The sequence below is a fragment of the Molossus molossus genome, unplaced genomic scaffold, assembly GCF_014108415.1.
Source record: "Molossus molossus isolate mMolMol1 unplaced genomic scaffold, mMolMol1.p scaffold_m16_p_1, whole genome shotgun sequence".
Classification (NCBI taxonomy): Eukaryota; Metazoa; Chordata; class Mammalia; order Chiroptera; family Molossidae; genus Molossus; species Molossus molossus.
In genome coordinates, this window is record NW_023425344.1 from 121,068,842 (window position 1) to 121,093,085 (window position 24,244).

Sequence of the window (24,244 nt, forward strand, 5' to 3'; positions counted from 1 at the left end):
GGTGAGGGAGGGTATGGCACACCCCACCGCTAGGAAGTCCCCCTGCCTATATCATAATGGATCATGTGATATCAGTATAAGAAATATATGACATAGTTTAAAAAGAACTCACTATTAAAAAAAACAAACAAACAGAATCAAAAATAAAAAAAATCAATGCGGTCTCTGCAAAAAAAAAAAAGTACAGATATAGTCACAGAGATGTTAACTAAACATAGGGAATATAGTCAATAATATTGCGATAACTATGTATGGTGCCAGTCAGGTACTAAAACTATCAAGGAGAGCAAGATGGTGGTGTAGGTAAATGCGGTATTGCCTCCTCCCACAACCACATCAAAATAACAACTAAACTATAATGCAACCATCATTCAGAACTACCTGAAATCAAACTGAATGGAAGTCCTACAACTATGAAATTAAAGAGACAGCCACACTGAGATTGGTAGGAGGGGCCGAGACGAGGGCAGGCTGGTCCCACACCCATGTGTGGCGGATAAAAATCAGGAGGGACACCTTGGCTGGGAAGGTCCTCCCTGAGGAGTGAGGGGTCCCCGTCCCACACCAGTCTCCCAGGTCAGGGTTCCAGTGCCAGGAAGAAGTCCCCATAACTTCTGGCTAGAAAAACCAGTGGGAACTGAGGCAGAGGGAGGCTGTAGCTGCAGGAGCCCCAGGAAGATCCTCTTAAAGGGCCCGTGCATGGACTTACTTGGACTTGTTCTCTCTGAGCTTGGAGAGGAGGCAGCTTGAGACATACAGGGGCACTGGAGACATACAGGGAAGAGGTGAGCTGTTTGGCCTCTGGATGAGGGCTGGAGGGGCAGCTTTCTTCTGGACAGAGGTGCTGGCAGAGGCTGATATTCCTTTGGTGAGCCCTTCCCTAGGGCAGCAGACAGCTGCCATATCTGGGACTCTAGCAACCTGGCTCACACTGCCCCACCCCACCCAACTTTTGGGCCCACCCAAGCTGTTTCCAAAGGCTTTACCATAGGATTGGCCTGTTTTGCATCCTGTGTCAGAGTTTTAAAAAAATTTTCAAACAAGCAGCATATGGTCTCAGTGAGTCCCATACCTCTCATTAAGTGGCCCCAGGATTGGCACTAGAAGCAACCAGCCTTGGTTCACAACTTGGATTTTCCTGAACACCTCCAAACTCAGCACAAGATACAGCCAACTGCAGATCACTTTGTAGCTTATGCTGGGTGGCCCCAAGTAGAACACAGGCTGACCTTGCCCCAGAGCCAGCACACCCAGCGGACAGCTTCAGACCACATCAAAACACCACCACCTAACCACCTTCACAAGTGACATACTCAATGAACAGACTCACTGGGTACCAGAGTCCTGATGAAGTAAATCTTGCTCTGTGTGGTGGGCCTCTACACAGTGGATCCTCTAAGGTAGTCAGAGGCCAGTGGCTAGTGGTCACAGATAGTCCTTATAGTTGATCAGCCTGAGTAGTCTTTCCCATTGATGTGCCAACAGCAATCAAGACTCAATTACAACAAAAGGGTGTACAGTCCACACTAGGGGTGCATCTTGAGGGCCCAGCTGGAATAATCAGGGAGGCTGTGCCACTGAACCCTACAAGACACCTACAACAACAGGCCACTCTACAAAGTCTAGGAGAAAGAGCAACTCTACCTAATACATAGAAACAATCACAGGAAAGCAGCCAAAATGAGGAGACAAAGAAACATGTCCCAAATGAAAGAAAAGAACAAAACTCAAGGAAAAGAACTAAAAATGGAGATAATCAATCAATCAATCTGATGCAGAGTTCAAAACACTGGTTATAAGGTTGCTCAAGGAACTTAGTGAGATATTCAAGGGACTTAGTGAGACCTTCAGGGAACTTAAGGAGACCTCCAAGTGAGAACATCAACAACATAAAAAAGGACCAGTTAGTAATGAAGGATGCACTAACTGAAATAAACAATAATTTACAGAAAATCAATAGTAGAGTAGGTAAAGCCAAGAAGCAAACCATTGATTTTGAATACAAGGAAGCAGAAAACACCCAGTCTGAACAGCAAAAAGATAAAGGAATAAAAAATAAAAAAAATGAGGATAGCATAAGGAGCCTCTGGGACAACATTAAGCATGCAACATTTGCATCATAGGGGTGCCAGAAGGAGAAAAGAGAGAGCAAGAAATTGAAAACCTATTTGAAATAATAATGACAGAAAACGTCCCTAATGTGGTGAAGGAAACAGACATACAAGTCCAGGAAGCTCAGAGAATCTCAAACAAGTTGAACCCAAAGACATCCACACCAAGACACATCATCATCAAAATGCCAAAGGGTAAAGACAAAGAGAGAACCTTAAAAGCAGCAAGAGAAAAGTAGTCTGTTGGCTGCAAAGGAGCTCCCATAAGACTATCAGCTGATTTCTCAAAAGAAACTTTGCAGGCCAGAAAGGAGTGGCAAGAGATATTCAAGGTGATGAAAAGCAATGACTTACAACCAAGATTACTCTATCCTGCAAAGCTATTATTTAGAATCAATGGACATATCAAGTTTCCCAGACAAGAAAATGCTAAAAGAGTTCATTGCCATCAAACCAGTATTATATGAAATATTGAAGGGTCTTCTTGAAGGAGAAGAACAAAAATATGAACAATAAAATGGCAGTTAATACATATCTGTCAACAATGGAATCTACAAACAAAATGAGCAAGCAGAACAGAAGCACACTCATAGATAGAGAGAACTTTTTGTTGCTTGCTAGATGGGTCGGGGCTGCAGGGATGGGTGAAAAAGATGAAGGAATTATGAAGTACAAATTGGTTGTTAGACTGATGAACCTGAAAGGGAAGTGGAGAGGGTGGGCGGGATGAGATAAACCAAAGAACTTCTATGCATATATGCATAACCAATGGACACTGACAACAGTGTGGATAAGGCAGGATGGGGGCGAGAATGACGAGGACGTGGTCAATGGGGGATAAAAAGGGGGGCATCTGTAATTCATTCAACAATAAAGATGAGTAAAATACAAAAAAAATAAAAATAAAAACATCAAGGAGAGAACTATGTATATATTATAATTGTCTAACCACTAAGTTGTACACCTGAAACCAATACAAAATAAAACTGAAAGAAAATAAAAGCAATTGTATAAAACAATGTCTCTAATTGTATTGTTGGGTGTATAACATATGGAAATGTAATATTAAAAAAAATAACAGCACAAAAGTGGTGGGTAAAAACAAGGCTGTATTGGAATAAGGATGGTAACTTGAATCCAAATAAAAAGTGAACAAAGAGCCTTGACCAGTTTGGATCAGTGGTTAGAGGGTCCCTCAGACCAAGGGGTTATGGGTTTGATTTCCCATCAAGGTCATGTGCCTGGATTACAGGTTTGATCCCCAACCTCAGTTGGAGATGTGCAGGAGGCAACCAATTAATGTGTCTCTCTCACATCGATGTTCCTTTCTCTCTCCCTCCTTCTCTTTCACTCTATCTAAAAACCAATGAAAAAATATCCTTGGGTGAGGATTAACAACAACAACAACAACAACAACAACAAAATGAACAAAGAAACAAATAAAGAGAGCCAGAGTTAGTAAATAACAAACTGTAAATATATACTTGCTCTTTCTTCTTCTCTCTGCTTCTTAAAAAAACATAAAAATATATGAATAATAATTATAACTTTATTATTGGATTTGTAACTTATATAGACATATATAAATGTTAAATATAGCATATAAATATATAGATATATAAGCATATATAATAATATAATATATAATAACAATAATAGCACAATAAAGAGGGAGTAAAACTATATAGGAGTAACTTTTATATCTAGAATTAGGTAAAAATAAATGTGACTATATTCTCATATTTTAAGATGCATATGGTAGCTCCTAGAGCAACCACTAAAAAAGTAACTCAAAAGTAGTGAAAATATAGTAAAAATTATTTAAAAATTAATTTTATACTAGAAAGTATTTACCTACTGCAAAACAAAGCAGTAAAGGAGAAAGAGGGGCAAGAAAGAAGCAAAACCATATAGAAAACAAAAAAGAAAATAGCAGGCATGAATCCAGCTATATCAATATAACACTAACTGTGAGTGGATTACATGGTCTAATCAAAAGGCAGAGATGGCCATACTGGACTAAAAAAAAAAAACTAAGATCCAACTGTGCTGACTACAAGAGACACTTCATATTTAAAAATACTAATAGACTGAAAGTAAAGGTATGAATAAAGATCTCTTATGCAAAAGAAAAACAAAAGAAAGCTTCAGTGGCTATACTAATATCAGACAAAACAGAATTTAAATAAAACATGTAATTAGAGATTCCAAAATGGCGGCAGAGTGAATGGAAGCTACACAGACCATCTCCCAGGACCAAACTGGAATTACAACTAAAACACAGACAAATAGACAGGAAAAGCAACAGAAAAGCAGCTTGCGAGGACCATATAACCAGGGACACTGACTCAATCCTGGTAGGATTGCGGAGGTGCGAGAAGGGGCTGGGAGCCCACAGCAGCGGCTTTAGATGTGAGCAGCACCCTTGGGTTAAACTCCCAAGTGGCTCCAATGGCTCCACAGCGCAGAGCCAGGACAGACACTAAAATAGCCACAGCCACTCACCTTGGGCTCTGGCAGGGGGAGGGTGGACTAGACTGGAACTGTGTGGGGACACTTGGGTTTTGGAGGGGGCTCAGAGCTTTTGCTGAGTTGCAGCCATGCAGGACGGTGACCATCTTGCTCCTTCCCAGGGCTCTGGGGAGAGGCAATGGCCCCTCCCATGGAGATTCAACCCCACCCTGTGGGGCATTGAAATGCAAATTGAGCCTCACTAATAACCAGCATCTGCCCCACCTTCGGGAAATCCCCTTACGCTGAGCACCTGAGGGAGTTTTTCATTCAATTGACAACCCAAAACTCTTCAAGAAACTGCTGTTGATAGCCTCCAGGCAAAAAACTAGAGGATAACTCTCTCATTCCTCGGCTAGCAACTCTAACCAGGAAAGTAAGACTTGACAGAGGTGTTTAATGTGGGTCCTCCCTAGCTCATCCAAACCCAGGAGAGGGAGCCACAAACAGAACACCAACATGCACAGGGAAAACTTGGCAGTCTCCAAAGCCCACTGTGATAGCCAAAATGGTGAAACACAGAAACAAAAGCCAAATGAAAGAACAAGAGACCTCTACCAAAGATGAGATAAATATGGAGCAGTTAGGCAAGTTAACAGAGCTAGAATTCAGAGCCATGATCTTGAGGAAGCTCAACAGCATGAGTAAGGACACAGACATGTTGAAAATAAACCAACTGGAAATTAAGAACCACCAAGAAATCAAGAATGACATATAAGAAATAAAGAACATATTGGAAGGTCTAAATAGCAGAGTAGAGGAAGCAGAGGACTGGATCAGTGAATTAGAAGACAGAGTAGGAAAAAAATCAACCAATCAGAAAACCAAAAGGAAAAAACGATTAAAAAACAGGAAGACAGTTTAAGAGAACTGTGGGACAACTGGAAACATAACAATATTTGCATTATAGGAGTCCCCGAAGACGAAAACAAGCAAGGGTTAGAGAATACATTCAAAGAAATAGTGACAGAAAACTTTCCTAATTTGGTGAAGGAAGAAGGCATTCAAGTTCAAGAAGCACAGAGAGCCCCAAGAAAGAAGAACCCAAACAGGCCCACACCAAGACACATAGTAATTAAAATGGAAAAATTACAGACAAAGAGAGAATCCTAAAAGCAGCAAGAGATAAGCAACAGGTTACCTACAAAGAACCCCCATAAGGCTCTCAGCTGACTTCTCACAAGAAACACTACAGGCCAGAGGGAATGGCATGAAGTAATCAAGGTCATGAAAAACAAGGATCTGAATCCAAGACTACTCTACTCAACAAGGCTGTCATTTAAAATAGAAGGTCTAATAAAGAGCTTTCCAGACAAAAAAGGCTAAGGGAATACATTAGCACCAAACCAGCACTGCAAGAAATGTTAAAAGGACTGCTGTAATTAGTTGAAGAAATAGAAAGAAAAATATAACCACACTAAACAAAAAAGACAATGAATAACTACATATCAATAATCACCTTAAATGTAAATGGACTGAATGCTCTGATAAAAAGACACAGAGTAGTTGATTGGAGAAGAAAGCATGACTCATCTATATGTTGTTTACAAGAGACCCAACTCACCACAAAAGACTCACATAGGTTGAAAGTGAAGGGATGGAAAAAAACTTTCAAGCAAACGAAAAGCAAAAAAAAGCTGGTGTAGCAATACTCATATCTGATAAAATACATTTCAAAATGAAGGCCATAACTAGAGACAAAGAAGGCCACTACATATTATCAAAAGATCTATCCAAGAGGAAGATATAACCTTGATAAACATGTATGCACCCAATATAGAAGCACCAGCATATATTAAAAATCTTCTGGAGGACTTCAAAGGAGAAATCGACAGCAATACAATCATAGCAGGGGCCTTCAACACCCTGTTGACACCATAGGATAGATCCTATAGACAAAAAATTAGCAAGGAAACAGAAACTCTAAATGAAGCACTAGACCAAATGGATTTAATAGATATCTACAGATAATTACACCCCCAAACTACAGAATTCACATTCTTCTCAAGTGCACATGGGACATTCTCAAAGATAGACCACATGTTAGGGCACAAAGTAAGTCTCTACAAGTTCAAGAAGATTGAAATCATATCAAGCATCTTCTCAGATCACAATGGCATGAAACTCGAAACTAGAAATCAACTGCAACAAGAATATGCACAGACATTTGAACACATGGAGGCTAGATAGCATGTTATTAAACAATGAATGGGTTACCATGGAGATCAAGGAAGAAATTAAAAACTTCCTGGAAACCAATGAAAATGAACACACAACAACACAAAATCTATGGGATGCAGCAAAAGCAGTTCTGAGAGGGAAGTTCATAGTACTACAGGCCTACCTCAAGAAACAAGAAACATTTCTAATTGACTGTCTAACCTCACAACTTAAAGAATTAAAAAGCAAACAAAAAGAAAACCCCAGAGCAAGTAGAAGGAAGGAAATAGTAAATATCAGGGCAGAAATAAATGACATAGAGACCAAAAAAACAATTCAAAGGATCAATGGAACAAAGAGCTGGTTTTTCGAAAAGATAAACAAGATTGATGGACCCTTAGCTAGACTCACCAAGAAACAAAGAGAGAGAACCCAAACACACAAAATCAGAAATGAAAGAGGAGAAGTAACAACTGACACCACAGAAATACAAAAGATTATTAACAGCTATTATGAACAATTATATGGCAATAAATTCAACAATATAAGTGAAATGGACAAATTTCTAGAAACACAAGTCTCCCAAAACTGGACGGGGAAGAAATAGAAAACTTGAACAGACCAATAACAACAAAAAAAGTGAAGAGATAATCAAGACTCTCCCAGCAAACAAAAGCCCAGGCCCGGATGGCTTCACGAGGGAGTTTTACTGAACATTCAAAAAAGAACTAACACCCATTCCCCTCAAACTATTGCAAAAAACTCAAGACGAAGGAAGACTTCCAAACTCGTATTATGAGGCCAGAATAATTCTAATTCCAAAACCAGAAAAAGACACTACAAAGAAAGAAAACTACAGGCCAATATCCGTGATAAACATAGATGCCAAAATTCTGAACAAAATACTAGCAAATCAGATCCAGCAATACATCAAGAAAATTATTCACCATGACCAAATGGGATTTATCCCAGGGGTGCAAGGCTTGTACAATATTTGCAAATCAATAAATGTGATACACCACATAAGCAAAATAAAGAATAAAAACCACATGATCATGTCAATAGATGCTGAAAAAGCATTAGACAAAATACAGCATCCATTTCTGATAAAAAAAAAAACAAAACCTCAGCAATGTGAAAATAGAGGGATCATATCTCGGGATAATAAAGGCCATATATGAAAGACCTACAGCCAGCATCATGCTTTAATGGGCAGAAATGAAAAACATTTCCCTTAAGAACAGGAACAAGACAGGGATGCCCACTTTCACCACTTTCAATTAACATAGTACTGCAAGTCTTAGCCACAGCACTCAGACAGGAAGAAAAAATAAAAGGGATGCAAATTGGAAAGGAGGAAGTGAAACTGTCATTATTTGCAGAGGACATAATATTATACATAGAAAACCCTAAAGACTCCATCAAAAATCTACTAGACTTAGAATTTGGCAATGTAGCAGGATACAAAATTAACGTCAAGAAATCGATGGCATTCTTATACACCCATGATGAACTCACAGAAAGAGAAACTAAAACAACAATCCTATTTACTATTGCAGCAAAAAAAATTAAGATACCTAGGAATAAACTTAACCAAAGAAATAAAGGATCTATTTGCAGAAAACTACAGGACATTGAAAAAAGAAATAGAGGAAGATATAAAAAAGTGAAAGTACATACCTTGTTCATGGATTGAAGAATTAACATCATTAAAATGTCCATATTACCCAAAGCAATCTATAGATTCAATGCAATCCCCATCAAAATACCAATGACATACTTCACAGAACTAGAACAAATGCTTCAAAAGTTCATATGGAACCAAAAAAGACCCTGAATAGCCACAGCAATCTTGAAAAAGAAGGACAAAGCAGGTGGGATCACAATACCAGATATCAGGTTATACTACAAAGCAACTGTAATCAAAACAGCCTCGTACTGGCACAAGAACAGGCATATAGACCAATGGAAAAGAATAGAGAACCCAGAAATGGACCCAAGGCAACATGCTCAATTAATATTTGACAAAGGTGGCAAGAGCATACAGTGGAGTAAAGACAGCTTCTTTAATAAATGGTGTTAGGAAAATTGAACAGCTACATGCAAAAAAAATGAAACTAGACCATCAACTTACACCATACACAAAAATAAACTCAAAATGGATAAAAGACTTAAATGTGACCCGTGAATTCATAAAAATTTTAGAAGAAAATGTAGGTAACAAAATTTCAGACATCATACACAGCAGAATTTTTACTGATACATCACCTAAGGCAACAGAAACAAACGAGAAAATAAACACATGGGACTACATCAAACTAAAAAGCTTCAGCACATCAAAAGAAACAACTACCAAAATGGAAAAGCAACCCACTGTATGGGAGCACATCATTGCCAATGATACATCAGATAAGGGGTTAATTTCCAAAATATATAGAGTACTCATACAGCTCAACAAAAGGAAGACAAAGAACCCAATAAAAAAATGGGCAGATTTGTTGAATAGACACCTCTCCAAACAGAACATACAAATGGCCAAGAGACATATGAAGAAATGCTCAACATCACTAATCATCAGAGAGATGCAAATTAAAACAACTATGAGGTATCACCTCACACTTGTCAGAATGCCTGCTATCACCAAATCATCAGACAAGTGTTGGTGAGGGTGTGGAGTAAAGGGGACTCTAGTACACTGCTGGTGGGAATGCAGACTGGTGCAGCCACTATGGAAAACAATATGGTGTTACCTCAAAAAATTAAAAATTGAACTTCCATTTGACCCAATGATTCCACTTCTAGGAATATACCCTAAGAAGCCTGAAACACCAATCAGAAAGAATATATGTACCCCCATGTTCATAGCAGCACTAGTTACAACAGCTAAGATCTGGAAACAGCCCAAGTGTCCATCAGTAGATGAATGGATCATAAAGCTGTGGTACATATACACAATGGAGTACTATGCAGCTGTAAGAAAGAAAAATCTTTTATCCTTTGAGACGACATGGAGGGACCTGGAAAGTATTATCCTAAGTGAAACATGTCAAACAGAAAAAGACAAATACCACATGATCTCACTTATTTATGGAATATAATGAACATAACAGTCTGAGGAATAGGGTAGACCCAGAAACATGGAAGTAGGGTACAGACTGACAATGCTCAGAAAAGGGGGTGGAAGGGGAGGGAAGTGATAAACCACAGAACTTATATGCATGTATGCATAACCAATGAACATGGATGACAAAGCCGGGGGTGGGGTGGGGTTAATGGGGAGGATGGTGTCAATGGGGTAAAAAAGGAGAAACATCTGTAACAAAAATAAAATTAAAAAAAGAATAGAAATAAATAAATAAAACATGTAATTAGAGAAAAAGACGGGCATTTAATACTGATAAAAGGGCCAATTCATCAGGAAGACTTAACAATTATAAGCATATATGTGCCTGAAATTAGAGCATGACATACATTAAGCAAAAACTACCAGAATTGAAGGAATAACTATACAATTCAGCGATAATAGTCAGGAACTTTAACATCCCACATTAAATGGATAGAACAAGTATTTAGAAGATTAACAAGAAAATAGAAGTGAACAACACAATAAACTAAATAGGGCTAATAGACATTTAAGAAACCCCACCAAATAGCAAAACTATATAATTTTCAAAAGCACATGGAACATTCTCTGATATAAATCATATATTAGGACATAAAACAAGCCTCAAAAAATGTTAAAGAATTAAAATTATAGTGTTTTAACCCAGGAGATCGACCAAACTCAGACGCCGAGATGGGGTTTAACAAAAGGAGTTTATTGAGCTAAGTCCACAGGCCTGCAGTGTGTCCCACACAAGAGTAACTGCGGCTGCGGAGAGCTAAAATGGCTCCTTTTTATAGGATTTTGTGAGGGGGGTTGCTACGTGTAAGCAAGCATGTTACAGAAGCGGAATTTAGCAGTTAGTTAATTACCTGTTACTCAGTTTCCCAGACATCTCAAAGGTCAAGATGTTTTCAATAGATTATCCCTGGCGCCGACCCCAGGATTCCTCAAGGGTTAGTGTTTACTTAGGGATTAGCTAGTGAAGAATGTTCTTCAGTAAATGAGTAAACTGACAACCCCTTTGGTTGTCTTGAAGGCCTCTGGGAGTTTGGGTCAATGGCACTGAGTTATAACATTCCCCACTTCTTCTGGTGAATTAATCAAATCCTTGATTTATATTAGTCATGGATTAGGGGTAAGCGTTGGTAATATTGCTGTTGGGCTAGTACCATAAGCTTAATTGATTGGACCCGCTCCTTGACAAATGCAGTGATTCTGTTAAGGATGATAGGTCCGCAGGCTAAGGCTATGAATAAGAGGAGGAGCGGACCCACTAGAGCTGTGAGGAGGGTGGTCAGCCAGGGAGACCAATTGAACATACTCTCATACCATGAGGTAGAGGTATGTTCTTCTCTCTCTCTATCTCGTAATCGCTTTTGCAGCTCTTGCATAGATTGTCTGATGATACCTGAGTGGTTAGCATAGAAACAACAGGTCTCTCCTAGGGCAGCACAGAGGCCTCCCTGTTTGAGGAAGAGCAGATCTAGACCTCTGCGATTTTGGAGGGCCACTTCGGCTAGGGAGTCAACCTGTTTTTCAAGGTATTTGACTTGGGTCTGGAGTAATTCGATATCGCGGGAGAACGTGGCTGACAGCTCATGAAGGGCAAAGTCATTCTTAATGAGGGCTGCCGCCCCTAGGGCAGTGCAGCCGGCAATACCCAGGGTAACCAGTACAGGGATCAGAATGGGAACACGTTTCTGGAGTCTAGTATGATAGTCTGAGGCTAGAAAATGGGCTGCACCTGTGGGCCCTGCATATAGGTATACCTGGGGAACTATATAGATAACAACACAAAGATCTGAATGGTTCCCGGGGCTAATGCAACGGTGGATACCTGATAAGCATGCAAACCAAGTCCCGCTGGGTGCAATCAGGGTCCTTGGGGTTGAGCCTTCGGCTCACAGAGAGGTGTTGGTCAGGCAGTTGTCCTTGTATGGCGAAGTTTGGAGGTTGAGGTTTCCAAGGATGAAGCTGGTCCCCTGTCCTTGAAGATCTCCTAGGGTGAGCTTGCCGGCTCGGGCACAGTTGGCAAGGGTTCCTTCCCCAGGTGAGTCTGAGTCACTAAAAGTTTGGTTCATGGGGGCTAGAGTACCCGTGGCATTTGCCCCAATACCAACATAGTAGGGTGGTGCTGGATCTACACAGAGCCAGCAGTCTTCGGTGGTGTTAGGTTGAGAACTATTTAAGAGGGAGAAAACAGAATCTAACATGGTTAGAAGCGAGCTGCTAAAGGAATTGAGGGGGTGTGGCATTGGCACCTGAGGAGGCCCAAAAGCTGGAGCTGGTGCCCTATTCCGGCTCTCTAGAGACTCTGTGGGTGTTAATAAAGTACCAATGTCATATCCAGCGAGATATAGTCTCAACCCCCATGTTTTTCCAGTGAGCCAGGCTGAGTTTCTTGAGATATGGGGTGCATCGGGCGCGCAACAGAGCAAATGGCAAGAGGTTTACCCAATTATCACCGGTTTCAATCTTAAGTTTGGTAAGAGTCTCCTTAAGAGTTCTATTCATTCTCTCTATCTCACCTGAGCTTTGGGGTCTATAGGCACAATGTAATTTCCAGCCTATTCTGAGAGCTTCTGCTATTAATTTGGAAATTTTGGCTATGAAAGCCGGCCCATTATCTGACCCCAGTACTAAGGGCAGGCCAAATCTAGGAATGATCCCAATTAGGAGATGTCTGGCAACTATGTTAGCAGTCTCGTGCCTTGTGGCAAAAGCCTCAGTCCATCCTGAGTAGGTGTCAACAAAAACTAGTAAGTACTTAAATCCAAATTTGCTGGTTGAGATCTCAGTAAAATCAAGTTCCCAATGCTCACCTGGTCATGCCCTCTGATTCAGACCCCAAGTCCATGGGGTCTGGGAGGCCCTGGATTTACCTGTGCACTGGCAGAACATCGGGTAACCTCCGAAATGGCTATAGTCTTGAGATCTGGAATATAGAAGTGTCTACTGACTAGAGAAATTAATTTTGATGTGCCTAGGTGAGTACTATAGTGGAGATCTCTAATGAGAGCAATTCCCAAGGCTTTGGGGAGAAGTAGTCTTCCATCGGGGAGCCGATGCCAGTTCCCCTTTTCTGTTGAACAATTTAACTTCCTTCCCAGGTGGAGCTCCTCTTCATTGTAGGATGGCGAGGAGGGCAATTCCCGAAAGGGAAGAGCAGGGAGTATTTCTATAGGTTTTACCTCAGTTAGGGCAATTTGTTTAGCAGTCCGGTCTGCTAGGTCATTTTCTTCTTTTGGCTGACTAGGCTTGGTTTTGTGCCCTCTGCAGTGAACAATGGCCACAGCCTTAGGTTGCCAGATGGCTGCTAAGAGATTGAGTATTTCTTCTCTATTTTTAATTTCTTTCCCAGCTGATGTGAGGAGCCCCCTTTCTCGGTATAGGGCTCCATGCACATGAGCAGTTGCAAAGGCATAGCGGCTGTCAGTGTAGATGTTGACCCTCTTGCCTTTTGCCCAATTGAGTGCCTGTGTCAGGGCAATCAGTTCTGCTTTCTGTGCAGAAGTTCTGTGGGGCAAGGCCTGAGCCCAGATTACCTGTAAATTGGTGACTACTGCTGCCCCAGCATACCGAGTTCCATCCTGATGAAACTGCTCCCATCAGTATAGAGGTCAGAGTTGGCTATTTGCTCGTCTTTGAGGTCTGGTCTGGTTCCCTCTATGGAGTCTAGTAACGAGTGGCAATCATGGAGCAGTTCTCCTCAATTCCCGTTGGGGAGTAAGGTAGCCGGGTTGAGGGCAGTAGACTTGGAGAAGGTAACCTGTGGTGGGTTCAACAATAGTACCTGATATTGAGTGAGGCGAGCATTGGAAATCCATCTGTCAGGAGGAGACCTGAGTAAGGCTTCAGTGGTGTGGCCTCTGATGATTTGGAGGTCCTGGCCTAAGGTCAGCTTCTGCGTCTCCTTGACAAGGAGAGCAGTTGCAGCTATTGCTCTCATGCAGGACGGCCAGCCTGCAGCAACAGGGTCAAGCTGTTTGGAGAGATAAGCAATTGGGCGTTTCCATGGTCCCAGAGTCTGGGTTAGGACTCCTTTTGCTATGCCTTTGCGTTCTGCAACAAAAAGCTGGAAAGGTTTGGTGGTATCTGGCAAGGCAAGGGCAGGGGCTGAGGCAAGCGCCTGTTTAAGTTTTTCAAAAGCCTCTTCTTCCCTTTCAGTCCAAGTTAAATCAGGTTCCTTTCCCCCCGTACATGAATAGAGGGGTCTTGCAATTTCTGCAAACCCTAGAATCCAAAGTCTGCAATATCCAACCGCGCCTAGAAATTCTCGTACCTGCCTTTTGGTGGTTGGCCTTGGGATTCCAAGGATTGCTTGGATTCTTCCTGAGGATAAGGTGCGTTTCCCTTCCTCTAAATGGTAACCCAAGTAGGTGGCTTTCTTGACACAGATTTGGGCTTTTCTCATGGATACCCGGTACCCAAGTTTGCCTAACTCAATGAGAAGGGCTCGAGTGGCAGCAAGGCAGTCATCGGAGGTCTGGGCAGCTAGGAGTAGGTCATCTACATATTGGAGCAGGGTTACCTGTGGGTGGCTGTCTCGGAAGTTGAGGAGGTCCCGGCTCAGGGCTTCGTCAAAAATGGTGGGAGAGTTCTTGAAGCCCTGAGGGAGTCTGGTCCAGGTAAGCTGGCCTGAGAAACCCCCTTTGGGGTCTGTCCATTCAAAGGCAAAGACGGGTTGGCTCTTCGCAGCAAGCAACAGGGTGAAGAAGGCATCTTTGAGGTCCAGGACTGAGTAGTAAACCTTGTCTGGAGGTAAAAGACTCAGGAGGGTATATGGGTTAGGCACAGTAGGGTGGATAGACTCAACCCTTTTGTTTACCTCCCGCAAATCCTGAACTGGCCTATAATCTTCCGTTCCCGGTTTCTTCACGGGCAACAATGGGGTGTTCCAGGGGGACTGACACGGAATTAAAATGCCTGCATCTCTCAGCCTCTTAATATGTTTGGCAATCCCTTCCTTGGCCTTTTGGGGAATTGGGTATTGTCTGACTTGAATGGGAGTAGCAGTGCTCGCCAATTGCACAACGATAGGGGGCTGGTGAGAGGCTAGCCCCGGTGGGTTTGTTCCAGCCCAAACTTCAGGGATCTGTATGGCTAATTTAGTCAAGACATCCTGTGAGTTACTTTCCCCAGTGGGAGGTGACATTTCCTCTTGAAGGAGATATTCCTCAGAAAGGGGTACTGTAACCATGATAGTGGAAGGTTGTTGGTTCCCTAAGCTTAGAGTTGTGCTATTGTCTTGAAAAGTTATAGTTGCTTTCAGCTTTCGCAGCAGGTCTCTGCCAAGCAATGGGTAGGGGCAGTCGGGCATTACAAGGAAGGAGTGAGTGATAGTGCCCTTCCCAAGATCAGTGATTCTGGCTTTAGTCCATGGGTATGCTTTTGGCTTTCCTGTTGCCCCTATAATCGATGTCTTTTGGGAGGAGAGCTTTCCAGAGGCCTGCTGCAGGACCGAATAGGTGGCCCCCGTGTCGACAAGGAAGTCAGTTTGTTTTCCCTCGACTGTCAGGGTTAACATGGGTTCCTGGGGGCCTAAATTGATGGAACCCTGACCCCCCTAATCTTCCTCAGTCTCTAGGAGTAAGCGTGCAGGGGTTTCTTGTGCTTTTCTTGCCATTAGCTTGGGGCAATCTTTCTTCCAGTGTCCCATAGCCTTGCAGAAGGCACATTGATTTTTCTTAAGTTGGGGTCTATCTTTAGATGGTTCCTCATTCCCCTTATAGGTGGCTAGTGGTCTCTTGTTAGGGGTTGCCAGCAAGATTCGAGACAGTTGCCTAGTTTGCTCCTTAATGGGATCCTCCCGGTTCTGAAAAACTTTCTGAGCTATTTCAAGTAACTCACTTCTATTCTTTCCCTCAAAGCCTTCTAATTTCTGCAGTTTCTTTCTGATGTCTGGGGTTGACTGTGAGACGAAGGCCATGTTGACCATCCGTCTATTCCCATCTGCATCCGGGTCTAAGGGGGTATAAGTTCTGTAGGCCTCTAATAATCTTTCTAAAAAGGCCGTGGGAGATTCGTCCTTCCCTTGCATAGTGGCTGCTACTTTTGCTAAATTGGTGGGTTTCTTAGCAGCGCCCCTTAGACCCCTGAGGAGGTTTCGGTGATAAGTGCGTAACCTCTGCATCCCCTCCCCAGTGTTTGGATCCCATTCTGGGGGTCGTTGAGGCAGTTCATCATCTAAGCCCTCGGGGCCAGCATCATCCCCGACTACAGCCTTAATTGCCTCAGCGCGTATCCTCTCCCTCTTCTCCGAGGTGAACAAAGTTTGTAAAATCTGTTGACAATCGTCCCAAGTGGGTTGGTGGGTCCGGAATACAGACTCCAATAAACTTATCAGAGCTTGTGGTTGCTCCGAGAAAGGGGGGGTTTTGTTGTTTCCAATTATATAAATCGCTAATTGAAAAAGGGACATAGATCATACGCGCCGGGCCCATAGTGCCGGGCGCAACGGGCACCTCTCGTAATGGGAGCATTGGGACTGAGGTGTCCGGTTCCCGGGCTGGTTGATAAGGGGTGCCGTCCCGTGTATGTGAGGGACTCAAAAGTCTGGCATTGTCAGCCGGGCCTGGGGCTCTTGCCTGAGGCTCGTCTGAGGGTGCCCTTGCCTTCCCTCCCAAGGCGTTTCCTGCATAGGGCGGGGGCATCATTACTTCTAGGAGCGATTCCTCAGGATCCCCTGGGGGGACCAGATATATCCTGGGTTTGGGTGCTTTCCCAGGGGACTCTGGTTGGCTCTCCTTGGTTGCCCCCGCGGTCGCTCCTTTGGGGCTGCAACCATGATGGTATGCTTTCCTACCTTAGCTTTCATTCCCTTTTGGGGCTCCTCCCTTCCGCATTTTGTTATATAGGGAGGCTTGTCTAATACTATGTCAATCCAGACATCTATATATACCCGTTGATCTGGGTGAGGGACCCTATAAACAACCGAACGCACGGCGAAGAGGAGGTTAGGGTCAAAACTCCCCTCCGAGGGCCATTCCACCCCAAAGGCTGGCCACTCTAGTTCACATAGCATCCTCAGGAAGCCGGGGTCTGCTGGCTTCCCATAATTACAGGACCTTTTGAGAAAATCGGAAAAGTTAGAGAGCAGACATTCAAGGGGGGTCGGTTTCCTGGATGGTCCTTGGTCCATGGCGTCCCTCCTGAAAGTGAAACAGTTAGAGCAGAAAGAGAGGTTGAACATACAAGAACACGAAATCAGAAGACAAACAAGAACAATCACTGAGACTAGTCTCACACCCTCACAGAACACACACACCTTCAAAGTGAAGCACCTAGGCTTCCAAAATCAGAAGTCAGCGTCCTGACTCTGATTAGAGGCAGACAGTGCGCGGCGTCCCGCCTGTACAGCCTCACCAAATGCTCCGGAGCCAAAGACACAAAGAAACAAATGGATCGATCCACTTACCAAAACCACGTGGTGCAAAGTCCCTAAGCCGAATCTGGCCGCAGTCAGAAGATCAAATTTGTAGAGGCGAGGATGGAGGCGCCTCGCCTTGTGCCTGAGGAGGTTGACCCCTCTCAGAGGGGGACCTCGAGGTGATCTCGCTGGGGCCTCCAAATGTTTTAACCCAGGAGATCGACCAAACTCAGACACCGAGATGGGGTTTAACAAAAGGAGTTTATTGAGCTAAGTCCGCAGGCCTGCAGTGTGTCCCACACAGGAGTAACTGCGGCAGCGGTGAGCTAAAATGGCTCCTTTTCATAGGATTTTGTGAGGGGGGTTGCTACGTGTAAGCAAGCATGTTACAGAAGCGGAATTTAGCAGTTAGTTAATTACCTGTTACTCAGTTTCCCAGACATCTCAAAGGTCAAGATGTTTTCAATAGATCATCCCTGGCGCCGACCCCAGGATTCCTCAAGGGTTAGTGTTTACTTAGGGATTAGCTAGTGAAGAATGTTCTTCAGTAAATGAGTAAACTGACAACCCCTTTGGTTGTCATGACGGCCTCTGGGAGTTTGGGTCAATGGCACTGAGTTATAACAGCAGCCTTGCCTCCGGGCCCTCGCAGCAGCGGCAGAACTCACCACGGAGGCACTGAAAATCAACCTAAAACAGCCTCTCCAGGTTTTCTCCCCCCACAGCCTTACCGACCTCTTAATTCTTTCAGAAGCCCAAAGACTGCAAATACTGTCGGAGATCCACAAGTCTCTCCACATAGGCCCCGACGCCCTTCACCGATTCTTATCTCCAATCCTCCACCCCGACTAACTCCGGCCGGCTATCCATGCTGCACATGCCTCATGTTCTGTCTGTTCCAGGTCCAACAGCCAAGGAGCTTGCCATATGCGCAGGCCCCTACACCAAATGCGGGGTCACCTGCCAGGACAAGATGTGAAACAGGCTGGTCTCACACCCACATGAGGCAGATAAAAATAGGGTGAGATATCTCAAATGCAGAAGTCCCTACTTAGAAGTGAGGGATTCTTGCCCCACACCAAGTCCCCCAGCCCAGAATTCCAGCCAGAAAGAGAAGTCCCCATAATTTCTGACTGTAAAACACAGCTTGGATTGTGGCTGAGTGATATGGAGTGCTGCTGGAGTCCCAGGCATTTCTCTTAAAGGGATTACACACAGACTTACTTGGACTCATTCACTCTGAGTTCCAGCGCTGGGGCACCAGGGGCATGTGGGGAGGAATTTAGTTGTCTGGCATCAAGGCAAGAGCTGAAGCAGTAGCTTTCTCCAAGGTAGAAGTGCTGGCAGAGGCCATTGTTTCTTTGCTGGGCCCTCCTCCAATAGAGATGGGAAGAAGAGCGCCATATCTGAGTCTCCATCAATCCTGTCCCATTCAATTTGCTGGCCCAACCCAAGCCATTTCCAGTGGCTTTTCCATACAAATGGCCTGTCTTGACTCATGCTTCAGACTTCCCTAAAAATCTCTTAAATAAGCAGCATCTGGTGTCAGCATGTCATGTATCTCTCACTAAGTGACCCCAGGCCTGGCACTAGTAACAGTCAGCCTTGGTTCACAGCTTATGTTCTCCTGGGCAACTCCAAGCCCAGCATATGTAGCATTCATATGCAGATCACTTTGTAGCTCATGTCAAGTGGCCTCAGGCAGGGCACAAGTGATGGCTGACCTTGGCCTACAATTTCTGGGAGGCCCCAGAGACAGCATACTTAGTGGACAGCTTCAGACCACATCACATCACCACCCAACCTCCTCCACAAGGGACACACTCAAAAGGCAGACTCAGCAGGCACCAAAGCCCTGTAGAAGTAAGTCCTGCTCTGTGGGCTGATCCTCCATGGTGGTTGCAGCCAGTCCTTGCAGCCAAATGGCCTGAGGGTAAATCCCACCTATTGAGATGCCAAAAGCAATCAAGACACAACTACAGCAGGAGGCATACAAAGCCCACATGGGAGGTCACACCTGAAGTGCCCAGCTTGTGTTATCAAGGAGACTGTGCCACTGGACCCTATAGGACACCTACTAAGCTTGAGCTATGTAGCAGATCTACCTAATACACAGAAACAAACATGGGGGGCAGCCAAAATAAGGAGACAAAAACAAAACAAAATAAAGCAAAAAACCTGTTCCAAATGAAAGAAAAGAACCAAACTCCAGGAAAAGAACTAAACAAAGTGGAGACAGGCAATATATAGATGCATGTGGAGGGCGGCTGAGCCAAGGTCTCCTGTTCCTGTGGTGTTTGCATGGATTCACCCAGGAGCTTCTAATACAAGAAACGAGACCCTGTGGTGTTTGCATGATCTCACCCAGGAGCCTTTAGTCCCAAAACCATTTGTTGATTCTGCGTGTTGGCAAGGCCCATGCAGGAACATTTTGCCCAAGATCTCTTGTTCTTCCTGTGTGCTGGCAAGGCCCACACAGGAGCATCAAGAGCCATGGGCAAGAATGTATTGTATTGACAGTCTGGACCTTGAGCTCAGAGGCCAAGGGAAACATTTGGTGTTTGAGAACAATAAAGCTTTTGAACCCCCTCTCTGCCCCTTCAATTGGCTATATAATAAACTGGCTGAGCTAGCTCGGAGTCATTGTTTCTCCAACAGAGAGCAGTGTCCCACCTGGCCCCAGCTTTTCTCTCTAGAATGTCTGTGTCTTTCTTAGTCTCTGAGCTTTTCTCAGTCTCCCGTTGCCCTTCCTCAGGTCTGGTTTGATTAGCCACGCAAGTCACGGCAGATGCAGAGTTCAAAACACTGGTTATAAGAATGCTCAATGATCTTAGGAGAAGAGTAGATGCACTTAGTGAGAACTTCAAGTAAGAGTTAGGAAACAGAAAAAAAGAAAACATAAAAGCGAACTAGTCAGGAATAAAGAATACATTAACTGAACTGAAGAATAGGTTACAGGGAATCAACAGTGGAGTAGATGAAGCAGAATATTAAATCAGAATTTGGAAAATACAGGAGCAGAAAATACCCAATTAGAACAGTAAAAATGAAAAAGAATGCCCCTAAATAAGGATAATATAAGGAGCCCCTGTAATAACTTCAAGTGTACCAACATTGGCATCATGGAGGTGCCAGAAAGGGAAGAGAGAGAGCAAGGAATTGAAAAACTGTGAAAAAATGACAAAATGGCCTGGCCAGTGTGGTTCAGTGGTTAAGTATCAACCCATGCACCAAGAGGTCACTGGTTCAACTCCCGATCAGGGCACATGCCCAGGTTGTGGGCCAAACCCCCAGGGCAGGGGCATGCAGAAGGTGGCCAATCAGTGTTCTCTCTCATTGATGTTTCTATGTCGCTCTCCCTCTCCCTTTCCTTCTCTCTATAAAAATAAATAAGAAAAAAAAAAAAGACAAAATGCAAAGACTCACAAACAAGATGAACCAAAAGAGGCCCACACCATGACACATTATAATTAAAATGCCAAAGGTTAAAGACAAAGAGAGAATCTCAAAAGCATTAAGAGACAAGCAGTTAGTTACTTACAAGGGAGCTCACATAAGAGTGTCAGATAATTTTTTTTTAAACATTTTTTCTTTATTGATTTTAGAGAGAGAGGAAAGAAGAGGGAGAGGGAGATAGAAATTTTGATGAGAGAGAGAACATCCATTGACCACCTCTTGCATGCTCCCCACCGGGAACTGGACCCACAACCTGGGCATATGCCCTGACAAGGAATCGAACTGGTGACCTCTTGCTGCATGAATGACCCTCAACCACTGAGCCATACTGGCCAGGCTATCAGATAATTTTTCTTTTTATTTTTGTTTTATTAATTAATTTTTGTTACATATGTTTCTCCTTTTCCCCCCACTGATTCCCCCCTCCCCCTCCCTCCCTGCCCTTTCCCCAGTTTGTTGTCCATGTCCACTGTTCATGCATACATGCATATAAGTTCTGTGGTTTATCTCTCCCCCACCAACCCCCTCTTTAGGGGACTGTCAATCTGTACCCCACTTCTGCGTCTCTGGGACTACCCCATTCCTCAGACTGTTATGTTCATTATATTCCACAAATAAGTGAGATCATATGAACCTTGTCTTTTTCTGTTTGGCTTGTTTCACTTAGGATGATACTTTCCAGGTCCCTCCATGTAGTCTCAAAGGATAAGAGATCTTTCTTTCTTACAGCTGCATAGTACTCCATTGTGTATATGTACCACTGCTTTTTTATCCATTCGTCTACTGATGGACACTTGGGCTGTTTCCAGATCTTAGCTATTGTAAATAGTGCTGCTACAAACACGGGGGTACATATATTCTTTCTGATTGGTGTTTCAGGCTTCTTAGGGTATATTCCTAGAAGTGGGATCTCTGGGTCAAATGGAAGTTCAATTTTTAATTTTTTGAGGTAACACCATATTGTTTTCCATAGTGGCTGCACCTGTCTGCATTCCCACCAGCAGTGTATTAGAGTCCTCTTTTCTCCACACCCTCGCCAACACTTGTTTGATGATTTGTTGATGGCGGCCATTCTGACAGGTGTGAGGTGATACCTCATTGTTGTTTTAATTTGCATCTCTCTGATGATTAGTGATGATGAGCATTTCTTCATATGTTTCTTAGCCATTTGTATGTCCTGTTTGGAGAGGTGCCTATTTAATTCCTCTGCCCATTTTTTAATTGTCTTCCTTTTGTGGAGTTGTATGAGCACTCTATTTGTATTGGAAATTAACCCCTTATCTGATATATCATTGGAAATTATGCTCTCTCATACAGTGGGTAGACTTTCCATTTTGATGATTGTATCTTTCGCTGTGCACAAGCTTTTGAGTGTGATGTAGTCCCATGTGTTCATTTTCTCCTTTGTTTCTATTGCCTTCGGTGATGTGTCAGTAAAAATCCTGCTGCGTATGATGTCTGAAATTTTGTTGCCTACAGTCTCTTCTAGGATTTTTATGGATTCATGAGTTATATTTAAGTCTTTTATCCATTTTGAGTTTATTCTCATGTAGGGTGTAAGTTGATGGTCTAGTTTCATTTTTCTGCAAGTAGCTGTCCAATTTTCCCAGCACCATTTATTAAAGAGGCTGTCCTTACTCCACTGTATGCTCTTGCTACCTTTGTCAAATATTAATTGAGCATATTGCCTTGGGTCCATTTCTGGGTTCTCTGTTCTGTTCCACTGGTCCATATGCCTGTTCTTGTGCCAGTACCAGGCTGTTTTGATTACAGTGGCTTTGTAGTATAACCTGAAACCTGGTATTGTGATCCCTCCAACTTTGTTCTTCCTTTTCAAGATTGCTGTGGCTATTCGAGGCCTTTTTTTGGTTCCATATGAACTTTTGAGATAATTGTTCTAATTCTGTGAAGTATGCCATTGGTATTTTGATGGGGATTGCGTTGAATCTATAGATTGCGTTGGGTAATATGGACATTTTAATGATGTTAATTCTCCCAATCCATGAACAGGGTATGTGCTTCCACTTTTTATATCTTCCTCTATTTCTTTTTTCAATGACCTGTAGTTTTCTGTGAATAGGTCCTTTATTTCTTTGGTTAAGTTTATTCCTAGGTATCTTAATTTTTTGCCGCAATGGTAAATGGGATTGCTTTCTTAGTTTCTCTTTCTGTGAGTTCATCATTGGTGTATAAGAATGCCATCGATTTCTTGACGTTAATTTTGTATCCTGCTACTTTGCCAAATTCATTTATATAGTATAGTAAATTTTTGATGGAGTCTTTGGGGTTTTCTATGTATAGTATCATGTCATCTGCAAATAATGACAATTTCACTTCGTCCTTTCCAATTTGGATCCCTTTTATTTTTTCTTCCTGTCTGATTGCTGTGGCTAAGACTTCCAGTACTATGTTAAATAGGAGTGGTGAAAGTGGGCATCCTTGCCTTGTTCCTGTTCTTACAGGAAATGCTTTTAGTTTGTGCCCATTGAGTATGATGTTGGCTGTAGGTCTTTCATGTATGGCCTTTATTATGTCGAGATCTGATCCCTCTATTCCCACACTGCTGAGCGTTTTTATCAGAAATGGATGCTGGATTTTGTCGAAGGCTTTTTCAGCATCTATTGATATTATCATGTGGTTTTTGTTCTTCATTTTATTTATGTGGTGTATCACATTTATGGATTTGTGAATATTCTACCAGCCTTGCATCCCTGGGATGAATCCCACTTGGTCATGGTGGATAATTTTTTTGGTGTATTGCTGGATCCGATTTGCTAGTATTTTGTTCAGGATTTTGGCATCTATGTTCATCAGGGATATTGGCCTGTAGTTTTCTTTCTTTGTTGTGTCTTTTTCTGGTTTTGGAATTAGAATTATGCTGGCTTCATAAAACGAGTTTGGAAGTCTTCCTTCTTCTTGAATTTTTTTTAAATAGTTTGAGGAGAATGGGTATTAGTTCTTCTTTGAATGTTCGGTACAACTCCCCCATGAAGCCATCCGGGCCTGGGCTTTTGTTTGCTGGGAGAGTCTTGATTACCTCTTCAATTTCTTCTGTTGTCATTGGTCTGTTCAAGTTTTCTATCTCTTCCTGATCCAGTTTTGGGACACTATGTGTTTCTAGAAATGTGTCCATTTCGCTTAGATTATCGAATTTCTTGCCATATAATTGTTCATAGTAGTTGTTATCGATCTTTTGTATTTCTGTGGTGTCAATTGTTATCTCTCCTCTTTCATTTCTGATTTTGTGTGTTTGGGTTCTCTCTTTGTTTCTTGGTGAGTCTAGCTAAGGGTCCATCAATCTTGTTTATCTTTTCGAAAAACCAGCGCTTTGTTTTATTGATCCTTTGAATTGTTTTTTTGGTCTCTATGTCATTTATTTCTGCTCTGATCTTTACTATTTCCTTCCTTCTACTTGCTCTGGCGTTTTCTTTTTGTTTGCTCTCTAGTACTTTAAGTTGTGAGGTTAGATAGTCTATTAGAGATTATTCTTGTTTTTTGAGGTAGGCCTGTAGTGCTATGAACTTCCCTCTC

The 24,244-nt window shown here is 42.8% G+C and overlaps 1 long non-coding RNA gene across 1 annotated transcript; it reads right to left on the reverse strand.

Annotated features, from left to right (window-relative positions):
* Positions 1 to 12,673: 12,673 nt before the first annotated feature.
* LOC118624971 lies at positions 12,674 to 13,702 on the reverse strand. Its single transcript, XR_004958586.1, has 3 exons — positions 13,682 to 13,702; positions 13,468 to 13,563; positions 12,674 to 12,823 (listed from the first exon to the last, which is right to left on the reverse strand). It is a non-coding gene; the product is annotated as an uncharacterized LOC118624971 (long non-coding RNA).
* Positions 13,703 to 24,244: the final 10,542 nt, after the last annotated feature.